The 17852-nt window shown below is 50.7% G+C and overlaps 1 protein-coding gene and 1 pseudogene across 1 annotated transcript in view; both read left to right on the top strand.

Annotated features, from left to right (window-relative positions):
- nexn (nexilin (F actin binding protein)) overlaps positions 1 to 17852 on the top strand; it is a 91083-nt gene that overhangs the window by 15687 nt on the left and 57544 nt on the right. Inside the window, exon 2 of the mRNA XM_072510405.1 lies at positions 16653 to 16737. The gene's annotated coding sequence lies outside the window, so the exon portion shown is untranslated. The remainder of the gene's footprint in view (positions 1 to 16652; positions 16738 to 17852) is intronic.
- On the top strand, positions 3970 to 4483 carry LOC140427259 (small ribosomal subunit protein uS12-like; annotated as a pseudogene).

The raw sequence follows: 17852 nt of genomic DNA, 5'->3' as shown, positions 1-17852 counted from the left end.
ACCACAGAATCTTTACAGTGCAGGAGGCAGCCGCCTGGCCCTCCAGTCAGCACTGGCGCACTCTGAAAAAGCATTCTACCTAGCCCTTGTCCCCGTAACCTTGCACATTCTTTCCAGATAGCAATCCAAATCCCCTTTGAATACCTCGATCGAACCTGCCTCCACCACCCTTTCAGGGAGTTCGTTCCAGACTCCAACCACTCTCTGGGTGAAATGAGTTTTCCTCCCATCACTTTTCCTCCTTTTGACCATTGATTTGAATCCGTGCCCTCCGGTCTCTTAAATACGTGCTCTCTTGATTGGATTGGATTGGATTGGATTTGTTTATTGTCACGTGTACCGAGGTACAGTGAAAAGTATATTTCTGCGAGCAGCTCAACAGATCATTAAGTACATGAGAAGAAAAGGGAATAAAAGAAAATACATAATAGGGCAACACAACATATACAATGTAACTACAAAAGCACCGGCATCGGGTGAAGCATACAGGGTGTAGTGTTAATGAGGTCAGTCCACAATAGGGTCATTTAGGAGTCTGGTGACAGTGGGGAAGAAGCTGTTTTTGAGTCTGTTCGTGCGTGTTCTCAGACTTCTGTATCTCCTGCCCGATGGAAGAAGTTGGAAGAGTGAGTAAGCCGGGTGGGAGGGATCTTTGATTATACTGCCCGCTTTCCCCAGGCAGCGGGAGGTGTAGATGGAGTCAATGCAAAAGTGGGAGGAGGATCTCGGGGGAGAGATAGAGGAGGGCCTCTGGGCGGACGCGTTGGGCAGGGTCAACGCGACCGCGACATGTGCCAGGCTCAGCCTGATCCAATTTAAGGTCGTTCACCGGGCTCACATGACAGTGGCCTGGATGAGCAGATTCTTTGGGGTGGAGGATAGGTGTGCCAAGTGTGCGGGGGGGGGCGGGGGGGGGGGGGGCAGCAAACATGGCCATATGTTGGTTTGGACATGTCCAAAACTGAGGGGGTTTTGGCAGGGGTTTGCCAACGCCATGTCCACGGTATCGAATACGAGAGTGGCAATGAGTCCAGAGGTGGCAATTTTTGGGGTGTCGCAGGATCCGGGAATCCAGGAGGAGAAAGAGACGGACGTTCTGGCCTTTGCTTCCCTGGTAGCCCGGAGGCGTATATTGCTGGCATGGAGGGATTCAAAGCCCCTGAAATCGGAGACCTGGCTTTCGGACATGGCTGGCTTCCTCTGCCTGGAGAAAATTAAGTTCGCCATGAGAGGGTCTCTGTTAGGGTTCGCCCGGAGGTGGCAACCATTTGTCGACTTTCTTGCAGAGAATTAATCGTCAGCAGAAGTGTGTGTGACGGGGGGTGGGGGGGGGGGGAGTTAGGTTAGCGTAGATTAGGGGGGTAAGCAATGGTAGGACATGTGGGAGAGGGAGGCGGTATTTGCACTATGTTTATATTTTCCTTGTTATGTACAATAAAATGTTTATTAAAAAAAAAAGGAGAGCGGACAGTAAGCTGCCTAGAAAACAGACACCAGAGAGCAGGGGTTTGCCGGATTGGCAAACTGTGGGAAGTGGTGTTTTACCAGGATCGGTGCTGCCGCCACTGTCATTGGTTAATTATATAAACAACTTGGACTTGGGAATCACAAGTACAATTTCAAAAATTTGCGGGTGACACCAAATTGGAGGATGTGGTCAATGGAGAGTGGGACAAAATATAGGAAGACATTTAATGAACTTGAAAGAATGGGAGTCTAATCGGAAAATTAACTTCCAAAGAGTCAAGCGTAAGGTAAATACATTTTTGGTAAGAAGAATAAAGAGGTCACATACTCCTTGGAGATTAAATGTTTAAATATATTCGAGGAACTGGGGGTACAGATAATTAAATAATAAAAGTAGAGATTGATAAGATCATTAAGCAAAGAAAGCATTGGGATTCATCTTGAGAGTATTGTGTACTGGCGGCATGATAGCACAGTGGTTAGCACTGGTGCTTCACAGCGCCAGATTCGATTCCCCGCTGGGTCACTGTCCGTGCGGAGTCTGCACGTTCTCCCCGTGCCTGCGTGGGTTTCCTCCCGGCGCTCCGGTTTCCTCCCACAGGTCCCGAAAGACGTGCTTGTTAGGTAATTTGGACATTCTGAATTCTCCCTCGGTGCACCCGAACAGGTGCCGGAATGTAGCGACTTGGGGCTTTTCACAGTAACTTCATTGCAGTGTTAATGTGAGCCTACTTGTAACAGTAAAGATTACTATTATTATTACGAGTAAAGATTGAACAGGGCAGAAAAGATCGAGACCGTGATAGAGATCTTCAAGATAACCAAAGGGTTTGAAAAGGTAGATGTAAAGATGATGTTCTCACTTGCAGACGAGACCAGATTAAGGGCTCCAAATATAAGATAATCACTAGTCAATCCAATAGGGAATTCTGGAGTAATGTATATATCCAGAAAGTGGTTAGAATGTGTGGAACCTGCAACCTCAAGGGGTGTTTGAGGTGGATACTCCAGATGCATTTGTTTCTATATTATTCCGTGGGATATGGGTGTCACTGGCAAGGCCAGCATTCGGTGCACATCGCTAATTACCCTTGAACTGTGTGTCTTCCTGGGCCATTTCGGAGGGCAGTTAAGAGTCAATCACATTTCTGTGGATCTGGGGGTCACATGTAGGCCAGACCAGGCGAGGGCAGCAGATTTCCTTCCCAAAAGGGCATTAGTGAAGCAGATGGGTATTTACAACAACCAAAGATGGTTGTCATGGCAATCATCACCGACAGGAACTTTTTGTTCCAGGTTCATATTTCAGTTAAAGTGAAGCTAGATAAACATTGAGGGAGAACGGGATAGAAGTATATGTTGTTAAGGCTCAGCAGAGAAAGTTTGGAAGATGCTCACAGACCTTTTTCTATTTCTTTCATGGGATATGCTGATTGCTGGCAAAGCTAATATTTGTTGCCCATCCCTAATCACCCTTGAGAAGGTGGTGGTGAGCCGCCTTCTTGCATCGCTGCAGTCCATCTGATGTAGGTACACCCACAGTGCTGTTAGGAAGGGAGTTCCAGGATTTTGACCCAGTGACAGTGAAGGAACGGTGATATAATTCTAAGTTAGGATGCTGTGTGGTTTGGAGGGCAACTTGCAGGTAATGGTGTTCCCATGCGTCGGCTGGTGGGTAGAGGTCGATGGTTTGGAAGGTGAGTTGCTGCAGGTATTTAATAAATAGAACATGATAGGTCCGGATGGAGGACGTGAATGTTTGTGGATAGGGTGGGGATCAGGAGGACTGCTTCGTCCTGGATGATGTTGAGCTGGAGTGTTGTTGGAGCCACACTAAACTCGGCAAATGAAGAGCATTCCTTCATACTTGTATCTTGTAGATGGTGGACAGGCTTTCGGGAGACAGAAGCTGAGTTAATCTCCACAGAATTCTTAGCTTCTGACTTGCTCTTGGAGCCACGATATTTATATGGTCTGTCCGGTTCAGTTTCTGGCCAATGGCCAGTCCCCAGGATGTTGATAGTGAGAGATTCAGGGATGACATTGAATGTCAAGAGATGAAAATGAAAATGAAATGAAAATCACTTATTGTCACAAGTAGGCTTCAAATGAAGTTACTGTGAAAAGCCCCTAGTCGCCACATTCCCGGCGCCTGTTCGGGGAGGCTGGACAGGACTTGAACCCACGCTGCTGGCCTTGGTCTGCTTTACAAGCCAGCTATTTAGCCCACTGTGCTAAATGGTGGTTAGATGGTCTCTTCTTGGAGATAGAACATAGGTCATCGCCTGCAATTTGTGTGCATGGTTGTTACTTTCCACTTATCAACCCAAGCCTGAATGTTGTCCAGGTCTTGCTGCATATGGATGTCGGCTGCTTCAGTGTCTGAGGAGTCACGAATGGTGCTGAACATTGTGAAATCATCAGCAATCATCCCCACTTTGGACCTTATGATGGAAGGAAAGTCATTGATGAAGCAGTTGAAAATGCTTGAGCCAGCTTTTTGCTGTGAGGCCGAGTCTGTGATCATGGGTAAATGTCGTGGTCTTCGTACTGCCAGAAAGTTGCGTAACTTCCGGCGTGATCAGAATTGGCATGATAAGCAATACAAGAAGGCCCACTTGGGGACTGCCTTGAAGGCCAACCCATTTGGTGGTGCCTCCCATGCCAAAGAAATAGTCTTGGAAAAAGTTGGTGTTGAGGCGAAGCAGCCCAATTCGGCCATCAGAAAGTGTGTTCGAGTCCAGCTTATTAAGAATGGCAAAAAAAAAAATCACAGCTTTTGTTCCAAATGATGGTTGCTTGAATTTCATTGAGGAAAATGATGAAGTTCTAGTGGCTGGTTTTGGTCGTAAGGGTCATGCTGTTGGTGATATTCCTGGTGTCTGTTTCAAGGTGGTGAACGTAGCCAACTCTGTCGGCCCTGTACAAAGGCAAGAAGGAGAGACCAAGATCTTAAACTTTTCAGTTTTATTAACAAAGATGGAAAATAAAACATTTCAAATAGATATTTGGCAAAAAAAAAAGAAAATGCTTGAGCCTAGGACACTACCCCGAGGAACTCCTGCAGTGATGTCCCGTTGTGTTCAATGCAATTATCGGTCATTTTCTGACAGTGAGAAACAGATGTTTCCGAAACTTTGTATCTCTCCATTTTGGGGGTTAAAGGGTTAAATTATGAGGCTGTGTAAGACTGGCTTCTATCGTCTAGAGTTTGGAAGATCGATTGAGGTGTTTCGATGATGAAATGATTTGCGAGGGTAGATCATTGATTTCCCCTGTTGAAGGAATCTAGAACTTTAACTTTAAAATTAGAGCGTTATAATTAGGAGGGAAATCAGGCAGTATATCACTCAAAGGGTAGTGGAAATCCTGAACTATCTCCCACAAAGTTATGCAGATTAGAAGGTTTTAGGTTTAATTGCTGCTCTGTGGTGATTGCATTCATTGGACGGTCAGAATCAACTTCTTGAGCGCTTGAGTTAGGGAGAAAATCAACTGACCTTTCTGCTCCTTGCACCGTCCACTCATCTCTGCTGGGACAGTTCACATGTCTGGATACTGGCTGAGGGCAACACTGGCTGTGATGATCCCATACCTGTCAAATAACCTGTCAAACCCACTGGGATTTCACAATAGATATCTTCCTGCAATTCAGACAGACCCACGGAGATAGGGTTCAATTTCAGCCCTGGGTCACTGTCCTTGTGGAGTTCACACATTCTCCCCGTATTGATGTGTTATGTACTCTGGGATAACACAGGCTGCAACTCGATGCAGTTTTGACCAAAAGATACTCCAGACTATGAAGTAAGTTCAATGTGATTTGTTGAACATTAGCACAGTTCTCTATGAGTTCGACTCTCCTGCTAATCTTGCTATAGTAACTCACTAACCAGTGTGCTCTAAGCCACGTGGTGGGTGTGATGCTTCTGATCTGCCCCTGTCCTACTCTCTAAGTGTCGCCTGTGGAAAGAGACAGAGCATGTGTGCCCTGTCCTTATATATGGGTTGTGTAATGCCCCCTTGTGGTAGTGTAACCTCTGGGTGTCTTGACTGCCCATTGGTCGTGTCCTATTCTATGTGTTCATTAGCTGTATGTCTGCATGTCATGACGTCTGTGGTGCTCCCTCTAATGTTTACTTAGTCGTAGTGTATTGACATTAATCCCTTGTGTATTTACAGTGACGCATATCACCACACGTGTCTGCGTGGGTCTCACCCCCACAACCCAAAGATGTGCGGGGTAGATAGATTGGTCACGCTAAATTGCCCCTTAATTAGAAAAATTAAAAAAATAAGAGTGTAGAGTGGGACGAGAGGTGGGCTCTACCAGGTAGGAAGGAGTTACCCTTTCCTGAAGTCTATTTGAGGGCCAGTAGGATATCTAACAGATGGACATGTAGCAAAAATGACCAAAGTTTTACTGCAATTCGTTTTCCATTTTCCTCATGATGGTGGGATTTGAACTCATGATGGTGTCAACCTCCTCATTTATGAAGGATTTAAATGCATTGGAAGCAGTTCAGAGGGTTTTGATGGAACAGCGATATATTTACAAGTCAGGATAGTGAGTGACTTGGAGGGGAACTTCCAGGTGGTGTGTTTTATGGTATCGACTGCCCTTGGCTTTCTAGATGGTAGTGGTCGTGGGTTTGAAAGGTGCTGCCTAAGGAGCCTTGGTGAGTTCAGGCAGTGCATCTTGTAGATGGCACACACGGCTGCCACTGTGCGTCGGTGTCGGAGGAAGTGAATGTTTCACTCAGGAAAGGGTGCAAAGGATGCCCGGGCTTTGTCCTGGATGATGTCAGACTTCTTGAGTGTTGTTGGGGCTGCACTCCTCCAGGCTATTGAAGAGCATTCCATTACATTCCTGACCTGTGCCATGTTGGTGGAGGACAGGCTTTGGGGAGTCAGGAAGTGAGTTACTCTCCACAGGACTCCCCGCCTCTGACCTGCTCTTGTAGACACAGTATTAATGTAGCTAGTCCAGTTCAGTTTCTGATCAATGACAACTCCCAGGATGTTGATAGCGCAGGATTCAGTGATGGTAATGCCATTGAGTGTCAAGGGCCAAAGGTTTTATTCTCCCTTATTGGAGATGGTCATTGCCTGGCACTTTTGTGGCATGAATGTTACTTGCTCATTTTCAGTCCAAGGCAGGATATTGTCCAGGTTATGCTGCATTTGGACATGGACTGCTTCAGTGTCTGAGGAGGTGTGAATGGTACTGTACCTTGTGCAGTCATCAGCAAACATCTCTACATCTGACTTTATGTTGGAAGGAAGGTCATTGATGAAGCAGCTGAAGATTGTTGGGCCTAGGACCTGAGGAACTCCTGCAGTGATGTCCCAGGACTGAGGTAATTGACCTCCAATAACCACAACCAGCTTCCTTTATATGACTCTAACCAGCAAAGTGTTTCCCCCTGATTCCCATTGACTCCAGTTTAGCGAGGGCTCCTGGATGCCACACTCGGTCAAATGTTGCCTTGATGTCAAGGGCAGTCACTCTCACATCACCTCTGGAGTTCAGCTCTTTTGTCCATATTTGAACCAAGGCTGGAATGAGGGCAGGAGCTGAGTGACCCTGGTGGAACCCAAACTGAGCATCCGTGAGCAGGTTATTGCTGAGTACGTGCTGCTTGATGACTCACAGAGGTAGCACAATTGCTTCACAGCTCCAGGGTCCCAGGTTCGATTCCGGCTTGGGTCACTGTCTGTGCGGAGTCTGCACATCCTCCCCGTGTGTGCGTGGGTTTCCTCCGGGTGCTCCGGTTTCCTCCCACAGTCCAAAGATGTGCAGGTTAGGTGGATTGGCCATGCTAAATTGCCCTTAGTGTCCAAAATTGCTGTTAATGTTAGGTGGGGTTACTGGGTTATGGGGATAGGGTGGAGGTGTGGACCTTGGGTAGGATGCTCTTTCCAAGAGACGGTGCAGACTCGATGGGCCGAATGGCCTCCTTCTGCACTGTAAATTCTATGAAAAAATTCTATGACTCCTTCCAACACTTTGCTGATAATTGAGACTGATAGAGTGGTAACTGGCACAGTTGGACTTGTCCTTTTTGTGTACAGGATATACCTGGGCAATTTTCCACATTGCCGGGTAGATGCCAGTGTTGTGTCTGCACTGAAACAACTTGGCTAAGGATGCAGTAAGTTCTGGAGCACAAGTCTTCAGTACAATTGCCGGAATATTGTCAGGGCGCATAGCATTCAACTAAAACCTGGATTGGGCAGGTTGTTTTATGAGGAGCCTTTGGACAGGCTAGGCTTGTACCCAAAGTAGTTTAGAAGAGGAAGAGGCTTGATTGAAAAATATAAGATCTTGAGGGGTATTGACAGGGTGGATGTGGAGAGGATGTTTCCTCCAGTACTAGGGACCACTGTTTAAAAATAAGAGGGTTGCATTTAAGAGGGTTAAGAATTTTTGGAACGCTTGCCTTGAAAAAGGTGGTGGAAGCAGAGTATTTTTAAGGCAGAGGGAGGTAGAATGTTGATAAGACACGGGGTGAAAGGTTATCGGGGGTAGGTAGGAATATGGAATTGAGGTTACAATCAGATTAGCCACGATCTCATTGAATGGCGGAGCAGACGTGATGGACCGAATGGCTCCTACATCTTTTGGTCTTGTGGTTCCATTTGTTCTAACACGGAACGTCAAACTGACCACTAACCTTTCCGATTGGCTCAACTGCAGACTGAGTGGTTGCAGGCCAGGGCTCCCTGTCACAAGGGCTGTGAAGAATTGGAGCCCTACGCTTAGATGTCCAGGACAAAGATAATTGAAGCAGTGATTGTCCCACACAGATTTACAATAGGGTCGGAAGGTCTATCACAGGGACTGGTTTAGCACAGGACTAAATTGCTGGCTTTGAAAGCTAGACCAAGGCAGGCCAGCAGCACGGTTCAATTTCCATACCAGCCTCCCCGAACAGGCGCCAGAATGTGGTGACTAGGGGCTTTTCACAGTAACTTCATTTGAAGCCTACTTGTGACAATAAGCGATTTTCATTTCATTTAATTTCATTTTCATTTCACAACACGACTGTTTATAACCTTTTCCTTTAATCTTTCATTGAACGTGGGTGCCGTTAGCAAGGCCAGTGTATGTTGCCCATCGCTAATTGCTCTTGCTGGTCCATTTCAGAGAGCAGTTAAGAGCCAACCCTTTCACCGTGGGTCTGTCTGGAGTCATCTGCTGGCAGTGAACCAGGTGGGGTTTTCTTTTAACAACAATGGTCACAATTTCAATTAATTGAATTTAAATTCCACGGCATAAATCACAACAGGTCCTTACCGGTGGGACCTGGCTCCGCGGGCGGCCTGCAGAGTCCCCAGGGGGGATCTGGCCCCGGGGGGAGGGGGGGGTCCCCTCGGTGGCCTGGCCCGCGATCGGTGCCCACCGATCCGCTGGCGGGCCTGTGCCGTGGGGGCACTCTTTCCCTCCACACCGGCTGCCGTCAACCTCCGGCATGGCCGGTTCGGAGATGAACCCCCCTGCGCATGCACTGGGATGACGGCAGCACACGCTGGTGCTCTCGCGCATGCGCCAACTCGCGGAGGCCCTTCGGCGTCGGTTGGCGTGGTGTCAAGCCCTTCCACGCCGGCTGGCGTGTCGCCAAACACTCCAGCGCTAGCCTAGCCCCAAAAGATTTAAATCCCAGATGTTGCACGAGCCAGTGAAGGTCAGAGACGACAGGGATGGCGGGTGAACCGCCATCCGGAATACCTCTCCCCAACAACTTGATAGATTAACTAGAATGAACCTACAGTGACAATTGGCAGCACGGTGGCACGGTGGTTAGCACTGCTGCCTCACAGCTCCAGGGACCCAGGTTCAATTCTGGCCTCAGGTGACTGTGTGGAGTCTGCACTTTCTCCCCGCGTCTGCGTGGGTTTCCTCCGGGTGCTCCGGTTTCCTCCCACAGTTCAAAGATGTGCGGGTTAGGTGGATTGGCCGTGCTAAAATTATCCCTTCGTGTCCAAAAGGTTAGGTAGGGTTACTGGGTTACGGGGATAGGGAGGAGGCGTTGGCCTAAGTCGGGTGCTCTTTCTAAGGACCGGTGCACACGTGATGGGCCGAATGGCCTCCTCCTGCACTGTTGGGATTCTATGACTCTATGAACGGCCAGATTTCAGAACATCGGATTCTTCCTTCTGAGAATGTAATGATCACACGGACAGGATGATGAAAAGACATTTGCTCCCATGAGAAAATTGTCTGTGGTGGGAGGCTGGAGATATAATACAGTACCTTCAATATGCACATTAAGTGATAGGTTTAAAAAAAAAAATCGAACCGTCGACAGTGTGCAATCACAAAACTGCGGATGTAGCAAAGCATCAGTCAAGTAGATCTGACTGAAGATTTAGTCCAGTCCCTTGCAGGATACTATTTTTGGAATCCGGTACTAACTAAATGCATGTGGTAATATGTAGGGCAAAGTATAATATTAGCAATCATAGTTCAGCAACTCTAATTAGAAATTACCTCAGGAGCTGCACAAGGATTCAGCTTCATCTGTGTCAGTCTAAAATTAATATGTCCAACAAAAGAAAAATCAATAGCAAAGATTCGCACAAATCCTCTTAATGGCTGGTTTAGCACAGGGCTAAATCGCTGGCTTTTAAAGCAGACCAAGGCAGGCCAGCAGCACGGTTCAATTCCCGTACCAGCCTCCCCGAACAGGCGCTGGAATGTGGCGACTCGGGGCTTTTCACAGTAACTTCATTGAAGCCTACTTGTGACAATAAGCGATTTTCATGAATCCACACAGAGGGCAAACTCCATTATGAAACCCTGGAAATGACTTGGCGGTGTTAGCAGGTCTTCATTTTAATATGTTAGTTGCTGTCAACGCTCTGATTCAGGCGGTCCTGGGTTCAACCCCCCCCCCCCCCCCCTCCAGATACTTGAGCACATCATGCAGCCCGACACTCCAGTACACTGATCTTGTGGTAGTGCATTATTACAGGTGCCATCTTCCCGGTGAGGTATTAATTCTCAGAGATATCATTCTGGAAAAGGGCAGGAGTTTCCTTTAAGCACACATGGGTAAGGCACTGGGATACCACCTCATATCATCAATGGGCAGCATAGTGGGCAGCACAGTAGCACAGTGATTAGCACTGTTGCTTCAAAGCTCCAGGGTCCCAGGTTCGATTCCTGGCTTGGGTCACTGTCTGTGTGGAGTCTGCACGTTGTCCCCATGTCTGTGTGGGTTTCCTCCGGGTGCTCAAGTTTCCTCCCACAGTCCAAAGACGTGCAGGTTAGATGGATTGGCCATGATAAATTGCCCTTAGTATCCAAAAAGGTTAGGTTGAGTTACGGGGATAGGGTGGAGGTGTGGGCTTGGGTAGGGTGCTCTTTCCCAGGGCCGGTGCAGACTCGATGGGTTGAATGGCCTTCATCTGCACTGTAAATTCTATGGTTCTATTTATTCCCTAATCATATCGCTCACTGAAATTGAAAAAGGGGGGCTCTTACGAGCACCGGAAGAGGAAAATGCAGGACTGTGGGGGGTGGAGAAATGGGCAAAAGGCTTGGGCTTGAGCAGATCACCACTGCATTGTGATATAGCGTGCATGGTACGGTGGCCCAATGCACATTGTGTCGTGTTTATGGTACAGTTTGGTATTGAGTGAGCTTTGCTCAGTTTGTACTGTTCCTGAACTGACCCTGGTGATTGATTCCCGGGAGTAACTGTGGTAAATAGAGCTGGCATGGACTCAAGAGGCTGAATGGCCAGCCTGGGTGCCGCACTGTTCTGGTGTGGTGCGTCATGCTGTGCTGTCAGTGCCCTGCAAGGTTTGGATGCGTCACTGAGGTTTTGCTGGATGCTCCCCACTGGAAGTGTGTGAAAAGGAAAGGGAGGAGAGACTCTCGCTGGTATAGACAGAATCTCTCACAGCCTCAGGGCTTCCCAAGCTGCTTTACGGCCGATGAAGTATGACCACGTTGTAAAGTAGGAAAAGGAGCAGCCAATCTGCACCCAGCAAGCTCTGACAAACAGCAATGTGATAATGACCAAATAACCTATTTCCGGGATGTTGATAGAGAGATAAATATTGGTCAGGACACCGGGGAGAACTCCCGTATTCCTTTCCAAAATAGTGTTGTGAAATCTTTTATATCCACCCGGGAGAGCAGACAGGGGCACTGCTTCAAAACTCACCTGAAAGACAGTACCTCCAACAGTGCAGCTCTCCCTCAACACTGCACTGCAGCCTCACTCTAGAGTTTTACACTCACACCTGTCAATGTGACCCACTTGTGCTGTTCTTTGTGTTGATCAGATCCTCGGATGGTTGGTGTAGTTTTCACAAAGACCAAAACTAGCTTTTATACATGGGATAGTCCCATGGGGGGACCCTCCCATAGTCCCATAGTGCATTTGGGCTAGGGGGGAGGTGGGGGATCATTTTGGAGGCCTCAGAGATCAGGGTGCCGTTTAGAAATGGCTCCCCACTGTACAAAACAGAGCTCTGTGCAGCCTCGGCCACGCGTTCCCCGTTCAGGCCCTTTACACAATGCAAGTCGCAGTGAAGAACCATGGGCAAAATTCTCCCGAAACGGCGCGATGTCCGCCGACGGGCGCACAAAATGGCGCCAATCAGACGGGCATCGCGCCGCCCCAAAGGTGCGGAATGCTCCGCATCTTTGGGGGCCAAGCCCCAACATTGAGGGGCTAGGCCGACGCCGGAGGAATTTCCGCCCCGCCAGCTGGCGGAAACGGCCTTTGTTGCTCCGCCAGCTGGCGCGGAAATGACATGTTGGGGTGGCGCATGCGCGGGAGTGTCAGCGGCCGCTGAAAGTTTCCCGCGCATGCGCAGTGGGGAGAGTCTCTTCCGCCTCCGCCATGGTGGAGACCGTTGCGGAGGCGGAAGGGAAAGAGTGCCCCTCCGGCACAGGCCCGCCCACGGATCGGTGGGCCCCGATCGCGGGCCAGGCCACTGTGGGGGCACCCCCCCGGGGCCAGATCGCCCCGCGCCCCCCCCCCAGGACCCCGGAGCCCGCCCACGCCGCCTTGTCCCGCCGGTAAATAGGTGCTTTAATTTACGCCGGCGGGACAGGCAATTTATCGGCGGGACTTCGGCCCATCTGGGGGGGGTCGGAGAATGACGCCCCAGGTGTTTCCCGGCACCGCGAACGCTGATAAACACGCGGTTAAACTCGCTCGCTAGGGGCCCCGATCCCTTTCGGGAGCATCGTGCCCCACGTCTCCGTCTCAGCAGACATCCCGCGCAAATCAGTGTCAAGTTCTGTTTAATAATTTCTCCCATGAAACATCTTGGGGTGTTTCGCTATGTCAAAGGCACTATAGAAAGGAAATTTGTAATTGCCCTTAATTCATAGAAGTATGATTTAACTGCTTCTGTTATTCACTTGCTGAAGACATGGACGGAACCAGACTCGACTGTGTGGCTCCCATGTCAATTAGAAATCTAACTCAGCCGTAACAATATTAAATGATCCATCACTCCCGGGGTAAGAGAGTTCCACAGACACCCCACCCCAGGAGAGAAAAGCATTTCTCCTCATCTCCGTCCCCCTAGTTCCTGTCTCTCCCACAAGAGGGAAACTTCCTTTGAACATCCACCTTCAGTATTTTATATGTTTCAATAAGATCATCTCTCTTTCTTCTAAACTTCAGGGGATACAGACCCAACCTGTCCTCGTTAGCCCGTTCTAGGAATCAGTCGTGGGAATCTTCGTTCAACTGCTTCAAAGGCAATTATGTCTTTTCTTAAATAAGGAGACTAAACTGTACACGGTATTCCTGACCAAGGCCCTGTACAACCGTAGCAACACTTCCCTACTTCACTGTTCCATTTCCCTCGCAATAACTCACAACATTCCATTTGACTTCCTAATTCACTGGCTGTTCTAACTGTTCCAAATTAATCTACCAGGTCATCCAGATCCCCATGTAATTCAGAGCTCTGCATTCTCTCCCCACTTCAATAATATATTGCTTTTTTAAATTCTGGTTGAGGCTGAAGGTTGAAATGCTGTAAAAACCTTCTGTTTCAAAATATCTTCACATATCATTTAACGGAGGAGTGCCTATGGCTGTCATAGAATGCTCAAAGCTGTCTCAAAAACTTTTGAAAATGTAATTCACAGACTGGAGTGAGTTGCCGATCAGTTTGCAGGGTCCAACATTTCTCAGTGTTGTGTTGCAAAGGAATTTGAATTGCCTCTTAACCTTATCCTGGCTATTTCGATACCACACATGCCACAGCCCAAAGGATTCTGTTGGACATGTGAGAAGAGACAGGGAGAGGGAGACCGAGGGAAAGTCAGAGACAGGGTGTCTCTGAGGGAGAGACTGAGACATAGAGAGCATCACGGACACGGAGGTAGAACAATTAAGTGCTGTAGCTGCAAATAGAAATTGTGTTGGACTCCAATTCCTGATAGATGGACAATTGACAAGATGTCTGGAATGTAGCGCATCACTTCTATTATATTATACAAAGGTTGTCATCTTGTTTAATGAGCCCGGTGTTCATGGTGCTAAAAGACAGGACATTTCGAGATTCACCCCATGTAATCAGCCTGGGTCCCCTTATTTCAATCGCTTTTATTTTGTGCCCATCTCCCTGGCAGCGTGCACCTGCTGGACGCTGCTGATTGCAGGCGAGGCTGAGAATCGGGAAGACAATTTATTGATTAATTATTTTCGAATGTGGGGAGAGGGGGGAGGCACTGGCAAGGCTGTTGTTTATTGCCCATCCCGGGGTGCACAGGTGAAGGTGGGAGTGCCCCCACCTCCCCACCCCTCCTCCTCCCCCACCCCTCTCCTCCCCCACCCCTCTCCTCCCCCACCCCTCCCCCCTCTCCTCCTCCTCCTCCTCCTCTCCCCCCTCCCCCTCCCCCCCTCTCCTCCTCCTCTCCCTTCCCTCCTCCTCCTCCTCCTCTCCCCTCCTCCTCCTCTCCCCCTCCCCTCTCCTCCTCCTCTCCTTCCACCTCTCCTCCTCCTCTCCCCCTCCTCCACCTCCCCCCCACCGCCTCCTTCCCCTCCTCTCCCCCACCACCTCCTCCTCCACTCATCCCCACCTCCTCCTCCCCCACACCTCCTCTTCCCTCTCCCCCTCCTCCTCCTCTCCCCGCTCTCCCCCACCTCCTCCTCCACGCCCCCTCCTCCCCCACCCCACCTCCTTCTCCTCACCCCCACCTCCTCCTCCTCTCCCCCCACCTCCTCCTCCTCCTCCTCTCGCCCCACCTCCTCCTCCTCCACTCCCCCCCACCTCCTCCTCCTCTCCCCCCAACCCTCCCTCTCCCCCACCTCCTCCTCCTCCCCCCCACCACCTCCACCTCCACCTCCTCTGCCCCCACCCTCCTCCTCTCCCCACCTCCACCTCCACCCCCCACCACCTCCTCCCCCTCCTCCTCTGCCCCCACCTCCTCCTCCTCCTCTCCCCACCTCCTCCTCTCCCCCACCTCCTCCTCCTCCTCCCCCACCTCCACCTCCTCTCCCCCCACCTCCTCCTCCTCTCCCCACCTCCTCCTCCTCCTCTCCCCACCTCCTCCTCCTCCTCTCCCCCCACCTCCTCCTCCTCCTCTCTCCCACCTCCTCCTCCTCCTCTCCCCCCACCTCCTCCACCTCTCCCCACCTCCTCCTCCTCCTCTCCCCCACCTCCTCCTCCCTCCTCCTCACCCCCACCTCCTCCTCCTCCCCACCTCCTCCTCTTCCCCACCTCCTCCTCCTCTCCCCCCTCCTCCTCCTCTCCCCTCACCTCCTCCTCCTCCCCCCCACCTCCTCCTCCTCTCCCACCACCTCCTCCTCCTCCTCCCACCACCTCCTCCTCCTCCTACTCTCCCCCCACCTCCTCCTCCTCCTCCTCTCGCCCCACCTCCTCCTCCTCCTCTCCCCCACCTCCTCCTCCTCTCCCCCCACCTCCTCCTCTCCCCCCACCTCCTCCTCCTCCCCCACCACCTCCTCCTCCTCCTCCTCTGCCCCCACCTCCTCCTCCTCCTCCTCCCCCCACCACCTCCTCCCCCTCCTCCTCTGCCCCCACTCCTCCTCCTCCTCTCCCCACCTCCTCCTCTCCCCCACCTCCTCCTCCTCCTCCCCCCACCTCCTCCTCCTCTCCCCCACCTCCTCCTCCTCTCCCCACCTCCTCCTCCTCCTCTCCCCCCACCTCCTCCTCCTCCTCTCTCCCACCTCCTCCTCCTCCTCTCCCCCCACCTCCTCCTCCTCTCCCACCTCCTCCTCCTCCTCTCCCCCACCTCCTCCTCCTCCTCCTCTCCCCCCACCTCCTCCTCCTCCCCACCTCCTCCTCTTCCCCACCTCCTCCTCCTCTCCCCCCTCTCCTCCTCTCCCCTCACCTCCTCCTCCTCCCCCCCACCTCCTCCTCCTCTCTCCACCACCTCCTCCTCCTCCTCTCCCACCACCTCCTCCTCCTCCTACTCTCCCCCCACCTCCTCCTCCTCTCCTCCCATCTCCTCCTCCTCCCCCCACCTCCTCCTCCTCCCCCCACCTCCTCCTCCTCTGCCCCCACCTCCTCCTCCTCCTCTGCCCCCACCTCCTCCTCCTCCTCTGCCCCCACCTCCTCCTCTCCCCACCTCCTCCTCCTCCTCCCCCCACCTCCTCCTCCCCCCACCTCCTCCTCCTCCTATTCTCCCCCACCTCCTCTTACCCCCCCCCTCCTCCTCTCCCCATCTCCCCCTCCTCTCCCCCCCTCCCCCTCCTCCCCCCGCTCCCCCCTCTGCCCACCGGCTTCTTCAAGCGCTTCTAGCAGTTTGACACAAATGAAAGGTGTCTTGCTTGGCCACTTCATAGGGAGTTAAAAGTCAACGGGATTGGTGTGGCGTCTGGAGTCACCGGTAGGCCAGACCGGGTTAGGACGGCAGATTTCTTTCCCGGGAGGATATTGGTGAACCAGTTGAGTTTTACAACAACGGTTCATGGCCAGTTACACCTTCTCCAGATATTGGTTTCTAGATTTTGAAATCGGAGTTAAAATTCTCAAAGAGGAGTGGTGGACCCCGAAACTCGTCGGCTGGGATTCTCCCACTGGGCTCGCGGCTGGGATTCTCCCACTGGGCTCGCGGCTGGGATTCCCCTGACAGTGCATGAGGGTCTCCTGGGCCGGTTGAATTGGTTCATTTTGTGCAGCTTGGTGATGGGAGCCAATGCTGAAGAAGCAACAAGTAACATCTCATTTCTCTTTAGGTGTGAAGCAAGGCTGAAGGTGCTTAATCAGAAACCCGGTCTGAGAAGAGAAGGGAGCAACCAGACCGATGTGGCACAGAAAGCCAGGTGAGTCCCCGTGGCTGCTTGGGAATGAGTTTCTCCAGCGGTCACGTTTTGCTTCTGTTAATAAAGTTCCTTGCACAAATCCGGTGGAATTTAAGTCAGAGCGGTGTATCAGTGTTGAATAGGCTGCTGCATCTGTGTGAAGTTTCTCTATTCACTAACTTTTAAAAAGTTATTGTAAGTCAAAGGAATGTCATTAACCATAATCATTGACTGACCTGGCAGAGATCAATTTCGAGAGACCACGCCTTTAATTCAGCCGTGATAGGACTTCGCTTGGAAGATGCGGCAGGATAAATGGTGAGGTGCCCAAACGGGAGGGGGGGTTGGGGGAAAGCCATTCTGGTGCAATAGGGGCACCCACACGCCCCAAAGGCTGTGGCCAAGGTTTATGGTTTTAGGAGCAGGGTAGAGAGAGTCCTTCTCTGCCTGGCCTAGGTTCATACCCGGTCAGATCCCGAAACTAGAGGCCTCCCTCTGTCCAATGTCCCTCAATCTGACTGGCACAAAATGGACAAACATTATCCACAGAAAGAGATAGATAACAATCTGTTGCCAATAAAAGTTGTGAGGACATAAATAATACAATGGAGTCAGTTGAAATTCATTTCTCTCATTAATCCTGAAATTATTCATTGGCAAGAATTGAGAGTCACTTATCTTATTCGGCACACAGGAAAATTGCTTTCTTTTGTTTTAAATTTATTTTTGCAATTAAGGGGCAATTTCGAGTGGCATGGGATGTGGAATCGTTGGCTGACACATTCCTAGTTGCCCTTGAACTATGGGTGTTTAAGAGCCCACCACATTGCGATGGGTCTGGAGTCACAATTAGGTCTGATCAGGTAAGAGGGACAAATTTCCTTCCTTCAAGGGCATTAACCAGATGGGTCTTTATAACGACCCGCAATGGTTTCATTCCAGATTTTTATTACATTCATATGTCACCATCAGCCCTGGTGGGATTCGAACCGGGGTCCCCAGCGCATTACCCTGGGTCTCTGCGTTACCAGTCCAGTGACAATACCACTATGCCACCGCCCTCTCTTCCCTTCCTTTGCTCTCTGGGTTACGGAGAGGAACTGAATAACAGGGGAAGGAGGAAGTGTGGAACCA

The sequence above is a fragment of the Scyliorhinus torazame genome, chromosome 7, assembly GCF_047496885.1.
Source record: "Scyliorhinus torazame isolate Kashiwa2021f chromosome 7, sScyTor2.1, whole genome shotgun sequence".
NCBI lineage: Eukaryota > Metazoa > Chordata > Chondrichthyes > Carcharhiniformes > Scyliorhinidae > Scyliorhinus > Scyliorhinus torazame.
The sequence above is the reverse complement of the archived record's forward strand: the minus strand, read 5'-3'. Positions and strand labels throughout refer to the sequence as shown.